Consider the following 9,340-nt stretch of genomic DNA (forward strand, 5'->3'; position numbering starts at 1 on the left):
GGTCCAAAGTCCGGCCCGGACGGGCCACATCACCCGCCCCTCCCCCCTTCCCTTTCCGAGACCCCCAAGTGGGGGAGGGGCGCTCCACTGACCTGTCGAGAGTTGGAGGCGACTGAGGCCGGTCTTGGGGGTCGGGGGGGTTCTTACCTGGGGGGGCGTGGCCCGCCTCGCCCCAACACCTCCTCCGGGCTGTGATTGGCTGCCCCAGGGGCGCCCACCCCCCCCAAAAATCCCCCAGGCGGTTTGGGGTGGGGGAGGGGAAATTCCCTTTATTGACAATAACTGAGCGAGGCCGGGGGGCACGGGGGGGCTTTGGGGGACACTTGGAGAGGCGCCCCATGACCGGAGGGCACTGGGGGGGGGGTCACATCAGGTGACACCGGGTGACAGCCTGGCCCCCCCATTCAGCCCCTCCCCCACCCCATCGATGTCACGCGGGGGGGTTACGGTGGCGTCGGGGGGTGCCTGACACATGGGGGTGACAGGAGGTGACAGTGGCAGGGGTGTTCCTGTGGGCGGGGCCGGGGCCGAGGGGCGGGACAAGGTTGGGCTGAGGAGAGAAGATGGAGATGGGGGGGGAGAGGGGACCAAAGGGATACGGGGTGGGGGGGACAGGGAGGAGATGGAGGTGACCAGGCTGTGGTGGAGGGGGCAGCAGAGGGGACATGGAGATGACAGTGGCGACAGGGACAAGATGGGACCCGGACATGGAGCTGGGGACATGGAGAGGACATGGAGATGGTGGTGGGGTCATGGGGATGGGGGTGGTAACCAGCAGGAGATGGTCACGGTGACAGCAGGTCATGGAGGTGACACAGAGGTGGTCAATGTCACCTGGAGGTGGTGGTGGGGACATGGGGACAGTGGTGGGATGAGGGATCAGATGGTTGAGGGGACCAGGAAATGATGAGGGGAGCAGGGACGGAGGAGACAGGGTCAAGGACACCTGGAGATTGTGGAGGTGACCAGGACATGGTGATGGCACATGTGGAGGGGACAGGGAGGAGGTGGAGGAGACAGGAAGATGGAACTGAGGACGTGGAGATGGTCAGTGTCATGTGCAGAGGGTGGTGGGGACGTGGGAAGGACGTGAAGGGGGGATATGGGGATGTTCAAGGTGAACAGGACATGGTGGTGGGACATGAGGAGGGGACAGGGAGATGGTGGTGGGGACAGGGAGATGGTCAAGACCAGCTGGAGGTGATCAAAGGGACACAGGAAGGGAGTGAGAGAGGACAGGGAGGAGATGGAGGTGACCATGGACCCTAAAGGTGACCATGGAGGTGACCCATGAGCAGAAGGCAGGGTTCGGGTGGGACACAGGGCCATGGGAATGGGGGGATTGGGGATGGTGGGACATGGGGCTGTGGGGACATGGGGACACGTCCTGCCCCTCCCCTCCCCTTCCAGGTAGTTCCTGGCGATGAACTTGAGGGTCTTGCCCAGGAGGATGATGGCGAACGAGATCTTGAGCACCATCAGCCAATGTGGCATCAGCGACAGCGGCGTCAGCTTGAGCGTCATCTGGGGGGACATCGGGGGACAAAGGGTGGAACCCCTTGGCCAGCAACCCAAACCCCATGGCCACCAAACCCAATGGCCACCACCCCAATATCCATGGCCACAGACTCCACACTCATGGCCACTAGACCCATGTTCAGCACCCCTGTGGCCACCAACCCCCACCCCTTCCCTGGCCAGCAGACACCATGGCCACCAGCCTTATGGCCACAAACTCCACAGCCACCAACTCTGATGGTAACCAGCCCCTCCATGGCCACCGCCACAATCCCTATAGCCACCAACTCCCCATGGCCACCAGACCCACATCTTGATGCCCACCAGCCCCATGATGACCTCCCCGAAGGCCGTCAACCGTCTCTCCATGGCCACCATCTTGGTGGCCACCAACCCCTATGACCATAATATTGATGGCCACCAGCCCCCCCAAGGCCATCAATCTCCCCATGACCGCCCTCTTGATGACCACCAACCCCATGGCCACCAGCCCCACAGCCACCGTCCTGGTGGCCATCCTGCCCCGTGTCCCTCCTGTGTCTCCCTCTGACACGCAGGGGGTCAACGGAGAGGACGAGGAAGGGCAGGGACATGGAGAGGCAGATGGAGCCCATCAGCCAGATGTTCACCCAGCGTGGCATCCAGGCCAGTGACTGGTTCTCTGACAGGCTGTGGGGGACATGGGGACATTGGGGGATCACCATGGGGGGAGCGATTGGGAGGTCATCATGGGGAGGGACATGGGGGGACACGGTGGGAACAGAGGACGGATGGAGCCCATCAGCCGGATGTTTACCCAGGGCAGCATCTGGTTCTCTGACAGGTTGGGAGGGACATTAAGCGGTCGGTCACCCTGGGGGGGAACAGGGGGATGAGGGACACCACCAGGACACAGGGGGACATGGTGGTGGGAGACATCTGGACCGGGGATTGGTTCTCCCAAGAGGCTGGGGGGTACATCAGGGACATCTGGGGGTCACCATGGGGGTGGGGCACACAGCGGGACATGGACAGGGGATGGAAGGTGGGAGAGAGGGGTGGGTCACCATGGGGGAGGACATGGGGGGACACATTGAGGGAACACAGGGGCATCATGGAAGGGATGGTGGTGATGGTGATGATGGTGGTGGTGGTAGTCGTGTGATGATAACGATGGAGTTGGGTGATGAAGATGGTGGTGGTGGTGGTGATCATGGTGTTGAGTGATGAAATGTTGATGAAGATGATGATGGGTGATGATAATGGAGGTGATGGTGGCGTGTGGATGATAGTAATGACGATGATGGTGACAGTGGTGGTGATGATGATGGTGTTGTCAGTGTCACGGTGATGGTGTTTATTGTGTTGAGTGGTGATGGTTGTGTTGGAGCTGACGGTGGTGATGATGGTGTTGGTGATGGAGTTCACCATAGTGTGGCTGACAGCATGAGTGATGAAGATGAGGTACGTGGTGGTGATGATGGCCATGATGATGGTGTGAGTAGTGTCATGGTGATGGTGTCAATGGTGTGGGTGATGAAGAGGAAGGTGATGATGAAGAAGACGACAGTGATGATGGTGCTGTTGGTGTTGTGGTGATGGTGTTGATGGTGTTGGGTGATGATGATGGAGGTGTGGGTGATGATGCTGCTGATGATGTGGGGGATGAGGGTGATGGCGTGGGTGGCTGTGGTGATGAAGATGATGGTGATGATGAAGGCCTCCCCCGCTACTTGTTGAGGGCATTGCACATCTCGATGGGGACCAGCACCGACAGCGCCGTCGGCACCGGAGCCTCAAAGATGTCGCAGTCCAGACCCTCAAAGACCACGTTGTGCCCTGGGACCTGCATGAAGTGGGGCTGGGGGGTCGCCAGGGGGCCCCTGGGGGGAGGAAGCCTTGGGGACACCCAGAGGGCTGGGGAGGCTCCACTGGTGTCGGGATTAAGGAGCAGCAGCTGCCCCTCCCAAACACTGTCACCGCAGGAGGACTTTGCCATGAGACGAGTGCAGGACGGAGCACAGGAAGGCGCTGACTCCAGGCCTGGCAGAGGTGAGATCTGGTCGGCACATCCTGGGAAATACATCCCCACAAAAATTCCCACTGTGGCACAGCACGTAAAGAAGCAGCTGCTCGTGCGCGTCAGCGGCCACACAAAGCTCACCTGAGTTATGGCACAGGCGCTGCTGCCACCACCGAAGCCCCCCGCAACCCTGCCTCGGCCCACAGCTGGACCTTGGGCGGGAAGTTCAGCCCCCGGGGTGGGAAGCTAAGATAAGATCAAGGTAGGACAATTGTCCGGGGGTTATCCCAGACCTCGGTGGAGGTAAACAAAGCTGCGGGAGCAGAATGGATCCCTGGTGGTGGGCAAGGAAAGCCAACCCAGCACTCGTGCTGGAATCATCTCCAGCTGGGTCAAAGGGAATTCCAGAGGGGCAGGTGGCGACCACCAACTCCCGGCCACCGGCCCCAGAAACCTCCGGCTGAAGAGAAGAGACAGCCTGAGCTGGGACTAATTAGCACCCGAGGCCATTGTTTAACCAATGGCATTAAAGAGCTGTGTAGCCCATGAGCACTCATTCCTCAGTTTGCCGAAATGGATAAACAGGGAGAAGTTCAGAATGACCTCAGGACCCCCCAGTACCGAGAAGCGCCGGGGGAAGAAGGACCAACAATGCCTCTGGATCCACGGGTGGTGCTGACCTTGTGACTGATCTCTCTCCCTCCCTTCTCCCTCTCTGCCCACCCTTCCTCCTTTCTCTCCCTCACATTTTATTTTTCGGTAAATTCCATACTATTGACTTTGGCACATGGGCCCATTTGCCCCTAAATTTGGGCAGAGGCACCTCAATAATGGGATCTGAACAGCCGGGGATCCTTTAAGTGGCCTTAACCCCCTCATTCCCAAAGCCATGTGCCCAGGAGTGCTGACCCTTGGGCAGGGGAGCGCTGTCGCTCCCAGACGGACCAGAGGACCCAGGGCTCCAGGCCCCTGTCCGTGATCCACTCCTGCCCTGACCCCAACCTGTGCTTCCTGGGGATTGGGCTCCCAGAGCCCTGGGCAGAACCTGTTTCCTGCTGTGCCCCAAACCTTGGGGGCTCCAGAGGCTGCCCTGGCTGCCCCTTGTCCCTCCCAGCTCCAGGGGGACATTCCGGGGTGTCCCACCCTGCTCTGCCCAGGGCACATGGCGGGGGCAAGGGGATCTCCTGTGCAGAGACCCCTGGGAGCCCCCGGAGTCACTCTGTTCATGGCAGGGGAGGGACCGGAGACTCCCAGGTTGAGAGAGGGACACGGGAACACACACAGGGACACGGGAACACGCACATGGACACGGGAACACGCATAGGGACACGGGAACACACACATAGGGACACGGGAACATGCACATGGATACGGGAACACGCACATGGACACAGGAACACGCATAGGGACACGGGAACACACACATAGGGACACGGGAACACACACATAGGGACACGGGAACACACACATGGACACGGGAACACGCAGGGACACGGGAACACACACATGGACACGGGAACACACAGGGACACAGGGACACGGGAACACGCACATGAACACGGGAACACACACAGGGACACGGGAACACACACAGGGACACGGGAACACACAGGGACACAGGAACACACACAGGGACACGGGAACACGCACATGAACACGGGAACACGCACATGAACACGGGAACACACACATGGGCACAGGAACACACACAGGGACACGGGAACACGCACATGAACACGGGAACACACAGGGACACGGGAACACACACAGGGACACGGGAACACACACATGGACACGGGAACACACAGGGACACGGGAACACACACAGGGACACGGGAACACACACATGGATACGGGAGCACGTACAGGGATACAGGAACACACACAGGGACACACAGAGTTGCTTTGCTGTAGGGGTTTATTGATTACTCCAGGGAAATTCCCAGGGCTCCCAGGGGATCAGGGGGGTTATCCAGGGATGATCATCTCCTCATGCTGCTGGAGGGGGACAGGACGCGAGTGTCACCACCAGTTCCAGTCCTGAAAGACAGAGCCCAAATCATGACCCCCAGTGTCCACTGGGACACAAGAGGGGCCTTGTCCCCACCCCTCTCTCTGCAGGGACCTGCGGCAGGAGAAGGGATTTGGAGCCCCGGATATACCTGGGACAGGACTTGGCTCCTGAGATCCTTGTGGCTCCCAGAGCCCCTCACCCTGGAATTCCCCAAAACCTCCCAGAGCCCTCCCTGCTCCCACAGGGACACTGGGTGTCCCCAGAGCCCCCCAGTGCAAGGAAGCCTTGGGGACAGCTCTGTCCACCTAACCCAGGGACACGGATCAGGGACAGCCCCTGCCACGCCCCTCTGCCATCCTCAAGCTCTGCCCACCCCAGAGGGCTCAGGGATCCGCCCTGGCCCCCGAGGATCTTTTGTGGGGCTGGAGACCCCCCGAGACTTCTCACCAGGGCATCCAGAGGGGCAGCCGGGCATCACTCCCGCAGAAGCTCCACCTGCTCAGCCACGGGGGGCTGGGGAGAAAGACGGGGTTAGAGCAGCACCGGAGGATACTGGGGCATGTTGGGAGATACTGGCGCATGCCGGGGTGTACTGAGGCACAGTGGGGTGTACTGGCGTGCACTGGGATGCCCTGGAGGGTCATGACCATGACAGGGGAGGCTCTGGGCCCAGCAGAACTCTGGGTACCCACCTCAGACCGCTTCACTCGCTGGGTGCCTTTCTTTACCTGTAGAGATGAGGAGATGTCACTGGTCACTGGAGTGTCCCTGGTCCCAGCAAGGCATGGGGGGACCCAACTGGCCCCCAGTTCCCACACTGGTGCCCCAGTTCCAGGACTTACCTCAATGCATCCACCTTGGCCTCCTACTACGCTTATCTGCAGAAGCAGAGCAAAGGTTTCGTCTGGATTGGCCCTTGTGGGGCTCGGGGGGTCACAGGTCACCACTGTCATGGACAAAGAGAAAGGGAAAGAGCACTGGAGGGAAAGAGGAGAGGAAATGGGCTGGGCATGATGCTCTTTGGGGTTGACTGGGGTGCACTGAGAAGGGTGGGAATGCAATGGGCACCCTGGGGAAGGTGCAGCCTTGGGAAGCTCTGTGGTGTACTGGCATGCACTGGGGTGCACTGGGATGCCCATGGCCATGAGGGGGGAGGGCCTGGGCCCAGCAGAAGAACTCAGGGTACCCACCTTTCCATTGCTAAAGCCACCAGCTTCCTGTGGAGAGACCATGAGATGTCACCGGTCACTGGGTTGTCCCCAGTCCTAGTAAAGGCTGGGGGTGACCAAACTGCCCCCCAGTTCCCACACTGGTGCACCCAGCTCCAGCACTTACCCCGGCACATAGAGTTCCACCACTGCCATCAAAGGTGGCCTGGGGAAGGAGAGCAAAACGTTGGTCAGGATTGGCCCTTGTGGGGCTGGGGAGGGACACAGGTGTCCCCAGCCCCCCCCGGTGCATGGCTGTCCCCTGCTCTGAGCAGGGGTTGCCAGGGGATTTGGGGACACACTGCAGGGTGAAAGGCAGTGGACTGAGGGGAAACACTGGATAGAAGACCCTGGGAATCATCCGGGGTGGGGTGGGGAAGAATTTCCCAGTTGGTGCCAGTTCAGCCTGGCTTGGGACTGGACCAGTCCAGCCCAGTTTGGCCAAGTTCAGCCTATTCTGTGCTTTAATGAGTTTGGACCTCTTGGTCCCACTTCAGCCTAGTTTGGGGTTGGCCTTTGTCCTTGGGCGGGAAACAGAGGAGATGCTGGGGAGATGCCCGAGGGGACCGAGAGGATGGGATGGGATGGGATGGGGGACACGGAACGGGATTTGGGGGGAGCCGGCCGGGAAAGCAGTGGGGCCGTCCCAGGGAGGAGCCGAGTCCGACCATCCCGTGGGGAAGCCGGGCTCTGGCACCAGGAGTTTACTTGCGGGAAGGGGAAGGACAGAGGGAATCGTGGGAAGGAGAAAGCGGCACCGCCCGGGGCCGGGGAGCCCGGCGGAGCCCCTGGATTGGGAAGAGCCCCCAGCCCCGAGCCCACCCCGTGGCCTTGGAGCCTCACCTCGGTCTGTGCCGGGAGGCACAGCAGGATGGAGAGGAGCAGGGCCACGCTGAGCACAGCCACCTTCATCTTCCTCTCGCACTGGCCAGCGCTGGCTGAGGCTGCACCGGGCCAGGAGCACCTTTATCCCTGCCGGGACTCCTCCCTGCGCCCTCCCCGACAGCCCCCAGGCCAAAGCCCGGCTTGGCACAGCCCCCAGCCCTGGCCACAAGCCCGGCCCTGGCACAGAGTCCATCCCACCTGTGGCACGCATCCAGCCCCCTTGCCCGGCATCCCTCCAGCTTCCTGCACGGGGCAGCTGCCCCGGGAAGGGCCCAGGCACCTGCAGGGGCCAAGGCGGGCGGGCTGGGAGCCAAAGGCAGCTGGGGACCCTGTGGGGACAACCCCCACTCCAACACCATCCATCCTCCTGCAGCCCCCACAGCCAGAACCCCCGCTGCCCCTTCCCTCCCAGAGCTTTCCCTGTGGGACAGCCCAGAGCTGAGCCCAGCCCCAGACCCGGCACGTGGCAGAGCAGAATTGTCCCTGTTCCCACTCCAGCCCCTTGGCTGAACGGGGGGCTGGACTGACCCCTCTGCCTGGGGCACCAGGAGCCCGGGATCAGGGCAAAGGGGGAGGTGGGAGGACAGCGGGGTCACAGGCAATGGGAACAGCCCGGTGGCTGGGATCTGCAGTCTCTGGAGGCTCTGGGGAGCGCTGGGGAATGGTGGCACTGGGACACCAGGGCTGGGCTTGGGGCAGTGCTGGGGTGGCCGCAGTGCCCGGCTCCAGCCCGTTCCCGGCACTGCAGCCCCAAACTGCTCCAGGCCCCCAGGGGAAGATCCCCTGCCTGGCCCCCCCGTCCCACCCAGGGCCACCGTGTCCTGCTGGATCCCCCCATCCCGCTCTGCTGAGCTGTCCCACACGGGGGTCCCAGGGGCTCTGCCCCCAGCAGGGCTCTGGCTCCAGACTGGGCTGGCACTGGGACACAGCTCCCGCAGCGCCCTGGCACCAGGGATGGCCCTGTCCTGCCCTCGGCCCAGCGCCGGCCCTGAGCTGGGGCTGACCTTCCCAGCCGAGGGTCCCTCGCTCCTGTCCCTGCTCAGAGGCCCCTGTCAGGGTCACCCCCGAGGACACAGAGCAGGGACAGTCCCTCCCCGGGGCTCCCGGGAGCTGCCAGGGCCTCCATTCTCCACTGACACCCGTGACATTTGCAGGAGATGTTCCCTCCTCACGGGACACTGACCACACAGAAGGGACCTGTTGTGAGGCACCTGGGAAAACACTTCAGGCACCTGCCCTGACTGTTTGCGTTGGATTTTCCCAAGGAGCCAGCAGTGACCTGGAAGATTTTCCTTTTGCCTGTTTGTGCTTTGTGCCTCCTTTGTTGGGGAATTGAGGAGCGTTGACCCTGGAGAGGCCCCGGGACATTTCCAGCCCCTGGACACCAAAGGTGCTGTTCCAGATGACCCCAGCCATGGTTTCATGGGCTCTGCACAGATGTGCTCCTGTTTCCAGATCAGCAGCCTGTTGGCACATGGATATGTTCCTGGTTTGGTGTCTGACAGAGAGATGGGTTCGAGAAGTGACCAGGGGGGTCTGAGGTGCAGCTGATCCGTCCTGGACTGTGCCCCTTCCTCTCCCTGAGCTGGACTGCACGGACCTTGGGAACTTTCTGGTTTTCCTGTCATCCTTTCCATGGGATTTTTTCCACACTTGGGTTCCAAATCAATTTCTGGCCTGGCCATTCTCCTCAGGCTGTGACCACAGGGAGGT

At 61.5% G+C, this 9,340-nt stretch overlaps 2 long non-coding RNA genes across 2 annotated transcripts; one reads left to right on the forward strand and one right to left on the reverse strand.

Moving 5' to 3' along the window:
* The first annotated feature begins 3,399 nt into the window (after nt 1-3,399).
* On the forward strand, nt 3,400-4,306 carry LOC125321003. Its single transcript, XR_007201384.1, has 2 exons — nt 3,400-3,549; nt 3,678-4,306. It is a non-coding gene; the product is annotated as an uncharacterized LOC125321003 (long non-coding RNA).
* A 1,114-nt stretch (nt 4,307-5,420) lies between these two features.
* Nucleotides 5,421-7,624, reverse strand: LOC125320998. Its single transcript, XR_007201377.1, has 7 exons — nt 7,586-7,624; nt 6,870-6,908; nt 6,725-6,751; nt 6,377-6,412; nt 6,227-6,262; nt 5,982-6,047; nt 5,421-5,560 (listed from the first exon to the last, which is right to left on the reverse strand). It is a non-coding gene; the product is annotated as an uncharacterized LOC125320998 (long non-coding RNA).
* Nucleotides 7,625-9,340: the final 1,716 nt, after the last annotated feature.

Source organism: Corvus hawaiiensis, unplaced genomic scaffold (assembly GCF_020740725.1).
Source record: "Corvus hawaiiensis isolate bCorHaw1 unplaced genomic scaffold, bCorHaw1.pri.cur scaffold_32_ctg1, whole genome shotgun sequence".
Classification (NCBI taxonomy): domain Eukaryota; kingdom Metazoa; phylum Chordata; class Aves; order Passeriformes; family Corvidae; genus Corvus; species Corvus hawaiiensis.